General features: G+C 39.5%; 2 long non-coding RNA genes across 2 annotated transcripts; one reads left to right on the forward strand and one right to left on the reverse strand.

The window, feature by feature from the left end:
* The first annotated feature begins 2,799 nt into the window (after positions 1–2,799).
* LOC142472016 (uncharacterized) lies at positions 2,800–8,070 on the forward strand. Its single transcript, XR_012789566.1, has 3 exons — positions 2,800–3,315; positions 5,954–6,072; positions 7,653–8,070. It is a non-coding gene; the product is annotated as an uncharacterized LOC142472016 (long non-coding RNA).
* LOC142472017 (uncharacterized) lies at positions 5,915–10,430 on the reverse strand. The gene is made up of 5 exons (XR_012789567.1): positions 10,212–10,430; positions 9,556–9,631; positions 9,140–9,214; positions 7,639–7,817; positions 5,915–6,016 (listed from the first exon to the last, which is right to left on the reverse strand). It is a non-coding gene; the product is annotated as an uncharacterized LOC142472017 (long non-coding RNA).
* Positions 10,431–10,788: the final 358 nt, after the last annotated feature.

Here is a 10,788-nt window from a genome sequence, read left to right on the forward strand (position 1 = left end):
TACCAGAGTAATCAAAGCGTGATCTGATATATCGTGCTCAAATCGGCGATATCTGCCATTAACGTCAATGGAGGAGGATATCACCGATTTGCCTTGATGACTTCGAGCAATGTTTAGACATATATCAATTTTCCAAAAGAGGTAAAGGGATTGGCGCTCCTAAAAATTCCACATGCAATACGTAATGTGAATAAGGCTTCAGCTATATTACAGGCGCGCGTGATGGAGTGCATGATGTCACGTGCTCCTGTACTAGAAATGATTCGTGGCCTGTAGAACATGACCCATCCGTCACTTGGCAAAGACCATACAAATTTGTCTCGCAAAGTATCGGTCGCCCCGTCGCGCTCGCGCCGTCACTAAGGACGCGGCCTAATACTATAAGTGCAACACATATATAATAAGACTGTCCAACGCAGACAGGTGAAATAATACACAGTTGCCAAAATATGTGGCAAATTATCTGTGACATGGGAAATAGTGACACATAATGATACAGGTATAACACCATGCTCAAACCCTCCTGTAGGAACTGTCGTGAATATGCATCTCAAATTTCAGGAGCACCAAAGTAGGTCACCATAAAAAAGAGAATACTTCGTAGATGGTGCAACAATGTTTTTAGGCTGCTGGTAGTGTGATGATGGGATGGCTCTTATAGATTATCTACTCACAATGTGGCAATAAAAAATCTTGCATATCCATATGTTTTTTTTTATATAGTTGTCTCATGTGGGAGTGTCTTTTATATAACGATATCTCAATGGAAAAGAATACAGGGAACCTTAGCGCAGATCAATATGGAAAATATACTTTATCTGTTAAAACGGTAAGAAACGTACTTACAATAGATATATTTTTTAAAAGCACGTAAGATACACAAAAGGTGATTTAGCACCCGCACCGTTAGCGGACCACGGTCTCATCGTCTCCGCAGTACACAGCTGCTCTCTCTGGCTGCTAGCATCTCCCATATACGTCACAGTGCTGGTTCTGGTCTCTCGGTGTCAAAGGGATCGGGCACGTCTATGCTCCTTGGAGGTTTCCACTCTCGGCTTCGTCAGGAGTGGATCCCTCCCCCCTCACTGTATGTACGTATGTCACTAACGTAACCACAGAACAGTACTTGCCTGGGTGCACTTATTAGATTGAGCAAGTCATAATCATAGAAAATATAAACAAAGCACTCAAAAGTACTTTTAAAGAGATACAGTTATTTATTTAAATAACTTTATTTCTTTAGAAGCATGTCAATAAAAAAATATTGGTACTTTTATATAAAATATGAAGATGATAAAAAAAAATTGGTAACATCTCGTAAGACTACCCTTCCCACATCTGGGACATGAAAAACACCCAAAGGAAAAAAGTCCCATTTTATGCGGAGGAGTTACTGCACAGCTACGATGCCGGTCTAAGGCCGCGCTTATAGTAGCGTCGACGGTGACATGCTCGGGACCGCTGCCGTCGCTATAGCGATAGTTGCACCTTGGTGCAGCAGACCTCGGGAGGACGACAGGGAGTGAGGCTGAGGCACGGCGTCACGCGAGCGGTTTGCCATTACTGGCTTCACGTGACGCGGACATCACGTGGCGGCTGCACACCAGCACAAAATCCACTGACTTCAGTGATTTTGGTCGCCATGTCACTGCGCAGCATGGTTGCGGTCGCGCCCACTATGTGCACCCGCGATGGACTTCATGCCTTTGTTTTCGCGCTGTGCGCCGTCACCGCTACTGTAAGCGTCCTCATGGGTTGGGGATGCAGTCGGACGTCTGACGTAAAGAACGTGATGACCTCGATACCTGTACGCGTTTCGCGTCATTAGACGCTTCATCAGGGGAGGGTCTACTTTACAAATAAACAACCATAATAATAATAATAATATATACAATAAACTAGCAAACACCCTGGTTATCCTAGAATTCAGTTTGCTCAGGTCCGACGGCCATGTTTCCTTTAAATAAACTGTCACATATTACATTAGAGCTATGCTACTACAATATATTGCTATGTGACCCGTGTAAATTGTAGACATAATGCCTAAACGTGAAACTCCTTTATATATCAAAACACCTAAAATATTCAACACTTTCTTATGCCTTTGGAAAACGGTATCTGTTTTTAAAGCAGCAGTCTGCACTGATCACAACTGTTTTGATCCCTATTTCAGGATTTATGAGCAGTTGAAATATTAAGTGTATGGGGGATCAAAATGGATGTCTCCCTATAGTCAATGCTATCTGAAGTTACATTAAAACCATGTTTTTTTTTTTTTTAAAGAGTAAACAAAATCTCAGGAGGGCAAGATACTGAGATTATGGACGGAGTTGAACTCATATAGGTTTTTATGTGGGGATAGTTAGTGGCTTTAGGTACATAAACTATATATTAAAATCTAATAAATATGCAGTATAGTGTGTTACATTTGTGCTGCCAGTGTTATTTTACACAGAAACAAAAACGTATATAACAAGATAATATGGTCACACTAGTGTATTAATTACCATTGAATTGCTTTGCATTCTCCTTGCACTCTGTGGCATTTTGACAAGTGATGCTGTTGGCTTTTAGCATCCAAAGCATTTAAGGAGTTAATGACTCCTCAGGACAAACCACATGCTTTGGACAAGTGTGTGCACGTGACAGTTGCAGCTGGAAGGCGGGGACTTCCAGTGTGATTGATGGCATCAAAATAACGGCATGAATTTTGCGTTTCAAGCCTCGTTTTCAAATGACCCGCAGGGCACAGGGGGCGACCTTGGTCGGAAGCGAGGCTTGAAACCCAACCCATGAACTCCCCGATGGGCACGAGGGCCAGCCCCCACTGCGGGAATGGTCCATGAAGATTAAAGGGGGGGGAATGGAGGCCGATTGAACTCACAACTGTTGCAGCCTACACCTGAACGCGACATGTTGCCAATAAATTATGCAAATAGTTTAAACGGGTAAAGTCTGACTGTATATATATATATTGTGCGCTTTGTTTTACCAAAATTAAACATGCGCTTTGCATCTCCATGCCAACGTACTCCCCTTCACCAGGATGCTTCCCCTTAAAAAGCGCGCGAATTGAAAGCGCACGTGCGACGGTGTGGATCTTGGATGGTTTCGACGGAAGGCTTGGGCAAAGAGGTCACTGGCAAAGAGGTCACGCGCCACGCGGCCGGGTCACGTGCTCACGCCCCCGAAGAGCGGGAAAATTTCCCGCCAAATGTTCCATTCGCCCTCTCTCTTCACACAGGCGCGCCATATCAGGCACTGACGAGAAAGGATATCAGGAAAACCTCAGCATGGCTGTTTTATTAATACGTGGTAAATAAATGTATAGATATACCTAATATAGATACAGCACATACCTAATATAGATACAGCAAGAACCCGTTCAGAGTCTCCAGTATGTTTGTATTGAGTACATATATTTATTATTGCCTAATGTTTCTTTTGTAACTTGTATTTAATTTTTCTATTGGATTTACAAATATATCTTTTTGCAATGTCCAAAATACTGGTGCCCTCACCTCTTACATACTACTTGTTCCAGGGATTTCCCTTTTTATATATTTATTATCAATTGTTATCGTTTCAATGGAAGGTGATTGCATTTCTTTAGAGATTGAGACCATACCAGTATATTATTAAAAAGCCCCTTTATTTTATTTATTTGAATTGCAATTTCTTTCTTTACATTTGTATGTGACTTGTTGTACTTGTGATTACACCCCACAGAACTTGTGTGCTTATGATTGCACCATAGTTATTATCATTAAACAGACCATATGTCCGGCTCTGAGCTGCCATAGTGTAACCCCATCTGAAGACGCTGGCAATTTCTTTGTGCAATGGTACAGAATACATGTTATTTAGCCTCTAATCTACAAATTAAATATGTTTTTGTATCTCCCCCCACACACACACTGTACTTTTTAATGTATTAAGCTTCCTTGGGTTGTCACATTTTTGTTTTGTTTTAATATGTGCAGCATTTTATTACTATTAACGAAAACTAATTGCCTAAGCTGCCGATCGATTCGTTCTCCCGTAATCGATCACCAAAGATCCTGCGTCCCAGGGTTAACTAAATGGCCGCCTTTCAGGTTTCAATCAATCCTTAAGTCAGTGTATCTCCGCAGCAACAATGTATCCCTGTATTACGAAGGCAACCATTGACTATTGTTACAGTTTGCAGCTCAAAAGGCTGGGAATATTGGCAACAAATGATCACAGATAGGATAGTGGTGTAAGGATGTTGTAGTGCTGGGGAGGTGGGATAAAGCCTGCTGCCGGCACATTTAAATTATTATTATTTTTTTTTAAACATAGGATTGAAGGCGAGACTCAAAACCGCCTCCAGTTTTAGTAACTTCCAAGACTTGAGCTGTCTCACATCTGAATCTGGTCTATAACGGTTACATACGCCCATAATCATATTATCTCTAACTATCCATGAAATGTCTGTAAATTGAATGTATGTTCATGTAAAGCTGCAGACCAAGCAATATCCTACATGTGTGTTTTTTTGTAATAAATCAGTTCCGTGCTATGAGAAAATACTTTTTTTTTTAAATTTTTTTTAAAACTCTGAATGATATGTAATATAATGCAACAAGCATTTTTGGTTTCTATAGCAACAATTTACTCAAATTAACTCAATGTATTATTTCCTGGTAAAACATTTGATAAAATAAATACTCGCCTCTGTAGGGAGGTGCCACTATATCTCTGCTTTTTAACGCTCCTGCCCCACGCGGGCCAATAAGAACCCGGACTTGGTGATGTCAGAGCTTCCTATCGGCCCGCAAGGTGCGGGAGCTTTGAAAAGCGGCCATTACGTGATTCCTGAGCCACTCCAGAGCTGAAATGAATAGGGTTCCATGACAAGCCCCGGCGACCCCCTGCTCAATACTATGTTTAAAAAAATTACAAATACCGCTTGGATTTTCTGTTTAAAACTCACTAAAAATGTCATTAAATACTTAATTTTTTTCTAAGTGCTGTACGTATGATCTAATACTACAGAACTGATATATATATAATATATATGTTTGTATATGTAGAATATTGAATGTTTTGCTCCTGGGAAAGCAACTGCTACATCTATATTAAAACAGACAACAAATACAAACTGTATAGCCATCTGAACACACAGGACTGGGGCTCTTGTTGGGTTGGGGAAGGGTATAAACCCACTATGCCCACAGGAGAGCCAGTTAAGATGGTCTGATATAACTGATGCCACTTTGGTGTTATTCCTGGTGGTTGAGAGGACACAGAGCCTCTAGTATTATTTGTGACAAATAACTTTTGCATTTGGTGCTACTTGGATAACCAAAATCATGTCAAGAGAACATACAGTATGTCGTTATGTTACACAAGTGTAAATCAAAGCACGAGAAGCAATTCAGTCTATACTGTCGAGTTACACGTTCTGCCATTAAAATGAACAAGAAGTTCAAGGGGATAAAAGGCAGAAATATTCAATAAATGTTACATTAAAATAACTTATCTAAGAAGCCAGACTGATATTTTGTTTGGAGGAGCTTGAAATACAAACCAAATTGTTCTCCAGAGGTATATTGAACTCTGAGGACCCCTGTTTCCCATGATACCAGTGAAGTTACCATTATTACATGGAAGTCCAATAGGAATCCGCAAACAATGATGTAGCAACTTCTTATTGGCTGGAGATTTGACAGCCATTTTGTTTCCCCAGGAGGGAGATTTAAACCTTGCAACTTCACCTGTATGTATCTCAGGAACCGGAAGTCGAAAACATCGCAGCGTGGTTTCTAACCACATGGAAGAAGAAAAATAAAGAGGGCTAGAAAGACTAAGAGAATGGCAGCTTTAACATTATTTCACACACCACGTTTATTCTGTTTCAGATTAAGTTTATTACATTGATAAGGATGAGCAGCCCCTTTGTTAATTTGATGTCTATGTCTCCCTCCAGGTTTTGCAGCACAAATCTGAGCTTGATTGAACTACATTCATTTAAGAAAACACACAGGCGCATCTATACAAGAAAAAAAAAGCCAGAGTGAAAATTTGGGCGGAAGAATTACATTTAAGGTTTGTTTTTTCAAAGTGGAGTTACAGGCAATTCTGAAACAATCCCAGTCAAGCAGGAAAAGCTGAATACACATCTCCCAGATCAATATTATGAGGGTTATTTATTAAACTTTGATGGTGCTGATCGGACTCTAAAACATTGAAACTCCCATTGACGTCAATGGGAGTTTTCGTGCCATCGTGCCCCGATCGGCACTATCGCAGTTTAACTAATAACCTGCAGTTTTGTGTTAAAGCTGCGAAAGGAGATCTATTTCAAGGCCACGTCTTATGTAATCAAATATATACAACACTGACGTTACAACATTCATATCTGTAGACCGTGTATAAGAATGTGTTTAAAATGAGCTGCATTGGTTAAAAAAATACATTAAAAAAGCAAGAGATATATAGCCACTATGGTAATATAGAAAGTAATGACAAGATATATGATCAAAAATATATTTCTTTTAACACCTTTTTGCAAATAAGTATTTTTTATGTGTTTATATAAATTCAAGAAGGTGAGTGTGCTTCAGCTAAAATGTTAGTTATGATTTTTTTTGTTCATATTAATTCCATTGTCTGTGTAAATGTGATATAACTAAACTAATAAAGCATGCGAAAAGCGCATTACCTAAAAATTTAACCTGTGACATATATACCTAATATACTATTGTATGATAATAATAAATCTACGTGTAACCTACTTAGTGATTCCAAACTGATAACAGTGATAATGTGATATCAAAATATACGTGGCATTCAATAAACACAGTGTCAGCATTATGGAATATATGATCTATAAAGGAGAAAGAGCGGCTCAGTGAGTCAAGATTCTGTTAACATTGACACAGAGTCTGGAGCAGGGGATCCTGGTTCAAATCCCAATGTCAGCTCCTTGTGACCTTGGGCAAGTCACTTTATCTCCCTGTGCCTCCGGCACCAAAAACATAGATTGTAAGATCAGCTGGGCAGGGACTGTGTGTGTGTGTGTGTGTGTGTGTGTGTGTGTGTGTGTGTGTGTGTATTATGTGCTGCGTACCACGCGCTGTACTGTTGTTGTGAAGCACTTTGAGTCCTGTTGGGAGAAACGTGCTATATGAAATAAAGTTATTATAATACATTCACAAATGTATACAACTGACTAAGGAAGATATAATTAATCAAAAAATGAAAGCAATAAAGCCAGAGGTGTATGTAGGGAATGCAAGGAAATTTACAGTGGCAACCTTCTCTAATGAGTCCATCAAATAGTACTTTGTTACGTTATTATTACTCTGAAATAGAAATGACAAAAATAGTATAAGTGAGATCATTTATAAAATAAATAATCTTTGGAACCAACTAAGTAGAATTGTTTGATGTTGTCTATTTTATGAAGAAACTAATAAGAAAATGTGACATGCATAATTTGGCTTTATTAGTGTGTGTTCTTATCGCTACTCCTAGTGTATTATTTCATTTGTACCTTGGTTTACAGTTATAACATTTGTAGCTCTACTGAGCAAATAGCTGAACCTGAAAGAAATGTATATTTGCTTTTACGTTGAAGGCTACTAGAGTAATTCTGAAAGAGCACTGCACCTTTTCTTTTCTAGTTTGACATGTCCGCACTTCTTCTGGTGCTGTTTAAAAAGCAGCATGTTTTGGGCGTGGGTGCTTTAGAAGTCTGTGGTTAAGCTGTGAGTTCAACATGAATGCAACGTGAACTCAGGATTTCCTTTGAAGTTTGACACCAGGGATTTTCCCCGCCTACTGGGGGACTGAAAAAAAGAAAGACAAGAAAAACCTTTAAACTGCTCAAAGAACCGTGCAGCTAGGAAGAAGTTTCAGAAGAAAATTGCCTGTATTTGAAGAGTTAGTTTGGGCATGGATCACGTTCATTTAAACCATAACTGCTTTGTTAGAAAAAGTGTATTAGATATAAAAGTAATATTTCAACAACATGAACTACTACAGTGGGACCATTTTATGAACTAAGTGGAAATAAAATATATAAAAGCTATGCATTTTATTAAAAAACATGAAAATACAAAAATACATATAGATTCTGAACAGTGTTTGCACTCCTTAGTGCAGCGGTGCGCAAACTGGGGGGAACGCCCCCAGGGGGGCCGAGACTTTTCTGGGGGGGAGGGCGGTGTTTACAAAGGCCCCGCACTGAGAGCGCGAGGCCTCTGTAAATTTACCAGGCTCTGGTCACGCGTCTCTATGACAACGCGGTGTCAAATGACATCCGTTGCCATGGAGACGTGACGTTAAATGACGCCGCGGGTTACGTGACGTGAAGACACATGACCCCGCAGCATCATTTGACGCATCATTAGATGCGAGGGGGGGGGCACCACTGCCTTAGTGCATTTAATCAACAACAGTGAGAGACGATGAAAATCTGGTTTTATAAATCCAAGAATCGTAGCATATTGTGCTACAATAGAAAGTATCATGTATTTTACCTTCCTGTATTTCATTTAATGGTAATATTGTCTATGACAAGGTGGTAATTTTAGTGTTGTTTAAATGGACAATCCCTTCTAGCATCTAATGCTAAGTCAACTATTATTTTTAATCTGAAGAGTAAGCATTTTTAAATTATTTTTTTAAGTTGATTTCAGCCTTAGTAAACAGGGTAACCTGGAATTTGTAAAGCTTTTTCACTTCCTTTTAGGGTTGTCAGGTGGCTTCTCCAAAAATACTGGACACGATGGTAAAAGGTGCGATGCATGCGCGACACCTCTCTCACCTCTCCATACTGTTTCCTCCTCTCCTTGGCCCCACCCACAGGCTCCTGACACCTCCTCCTGATTGGCTGCATTACCCAGCACCAGAAAATTTAGGATGGTGGAAGCTGCTCAGCCCCCTGCAAACGCCCTGCTCAGGGAAATCCTGCGACTCCCCCAAGCCGGTCGTCAGGGCACGAAGTCCAGAGAGGTAATACCGGACACATACATGTCCAGTATTACCTCTCATTTTTTACTGGACATTGTGTCCAAATACAGGACAGTCTGGTTCAATACTGGACACCTGGGAACCTTACTTCCTTTCAATGTCGCCTCTCTTGGGATATCAAGACCTAAAGACTCACCTCCACGTTTAACTTCTTATGTTAATAGTGTGGGGACCGGCATACATACAATATCTTCTTGATAGGAGGGAAGACCTGCAATTAGTAGAAAACTTTATAGAAACAATTACAGTGGGGAATAGTTTTATATATGAACTAGGTTGAACTGAAACTTAGATGCTAAGTTGAACAACTAAAGATGCTTAAGAAGTCTGCTATGAAGCTGAAGTTAAAAAAGAAGTACTGAGGAGAAATACTGTTAGGCATAAGGATGTGGTTGAGATAATTAAAGTAGAGAGGAGTAGGGCTGTTGCAGAAAGAACTGCTGAGGAAGAATACACTGGACTTTAAAGTGCAACTATGCCATGAGAAGAAAGAAGTTGAGTGTGCCATCAAAGGAACCTTCACATGGGACATGATGAATCTTGGTACTTTACAGTTTTATGAGGAAGAGTAGTTAGAGCTGGTTTTGGTCAAAATCTGGGGAGGTCGGCTTTGTGACTGGCACTGCCCCTGTAAATAGAATCCAAAGATAAGAAATTGTTAATGATGTGGGACTGCAACTTTTCGCGCAGCATTTTAATTAAAAAGAGGAGCATTTAACAAGATATGCATTAGTGTTGTTCTCTGTTGCTTGTGCACATAAATTCACACACCAGCAGCACTTCTATAGCTATATGAAATTATTGTAGATTGAGTGAGTTTAACAAACAAGATTCCCATTACATAAATGGAACATACAGCGGTTCGGTATCATAAATCTTCACTTGGCCCCAAGATGAGCATTGCTGTTGTTTATTGGGAAGTTATTGTATCCATACCATACAAGAACATTATTTCTCTACAAACTCCGGTTTTGGAGAAATGGGAGTTAAAACTAGATTTACAGTTCTATCATCACTGCTAAACATGAATCCATACAATATTTTTCTTTTGAGCATATCCCTTTTTGCAAAGGAAGTTAGCATTGAAGTATTGTGCATGCCACCTTCGCAAATCAAGTAAACAAAATCCTCTTATGTGGATCTGCTTATTTCTGTTTAAACATTCCATTCAACAACATAATGATTTGTGGTGTCTTTCTCTTTTTTACCCTGAGCTGTTCCCGTTGTAACTGCACCAGCAGTCATCTCTGAAACCGTGTCATTTTCCTTCCTGTTGGCTTTTCCTGGAATTGCACATTTTAAAGCAAGCTTTGCCTGCTTCTCTAACAGTACTTTGTAATGCAAGTGAAAGAAAAGCAAGAGGTCATTTCACTAGTTGAATTGTTTTTCTTTAAGAGCGTCACAAATACAGTTCTTAGTTGAGTCAGCAAAAATCATATAAGCGCGCACACTGGAAAATGACTGATCACAAAACATAGCTTCCCACTGATGTAGCCAATTGACATCACTAAATATGAATTATGTGTTGTACAGTACTGTAACAGCCACTTTACCTGGAACAGTTAAGTCTTTTCAACATTTCTGCTACTCTGCATTGAGAATCAGTATTCTCAAAATAACATAGATGTAATAATTTAGGAAACATTGGACCTGTTGTGGTTTCTTTGACACTCCAGGTGTTCAACTGGAAAGGCATTGCAATAATAATTGTTCTACTTTTAAAAGATTTAGTAAAAGCTATAGTTTGTACAAATAGGTGGCATTAACAATCATACCCAAATAAAT

The sequence above is a fragment of the Ascaphus truei genome, chromosome 21 (assembly GCF_040206685.1).
Source record: "Ascaphus truei isolate aAscTru1 chromosome 21, aAscTru1.hap1, whole genome shotgun sequence".
NCBI classification, from domain to species: Eukaryota; Metazoa; Chordata; class Amphibia; order Anura; family Ascaphidae; genus Ascaphus; species Ascaphus truei.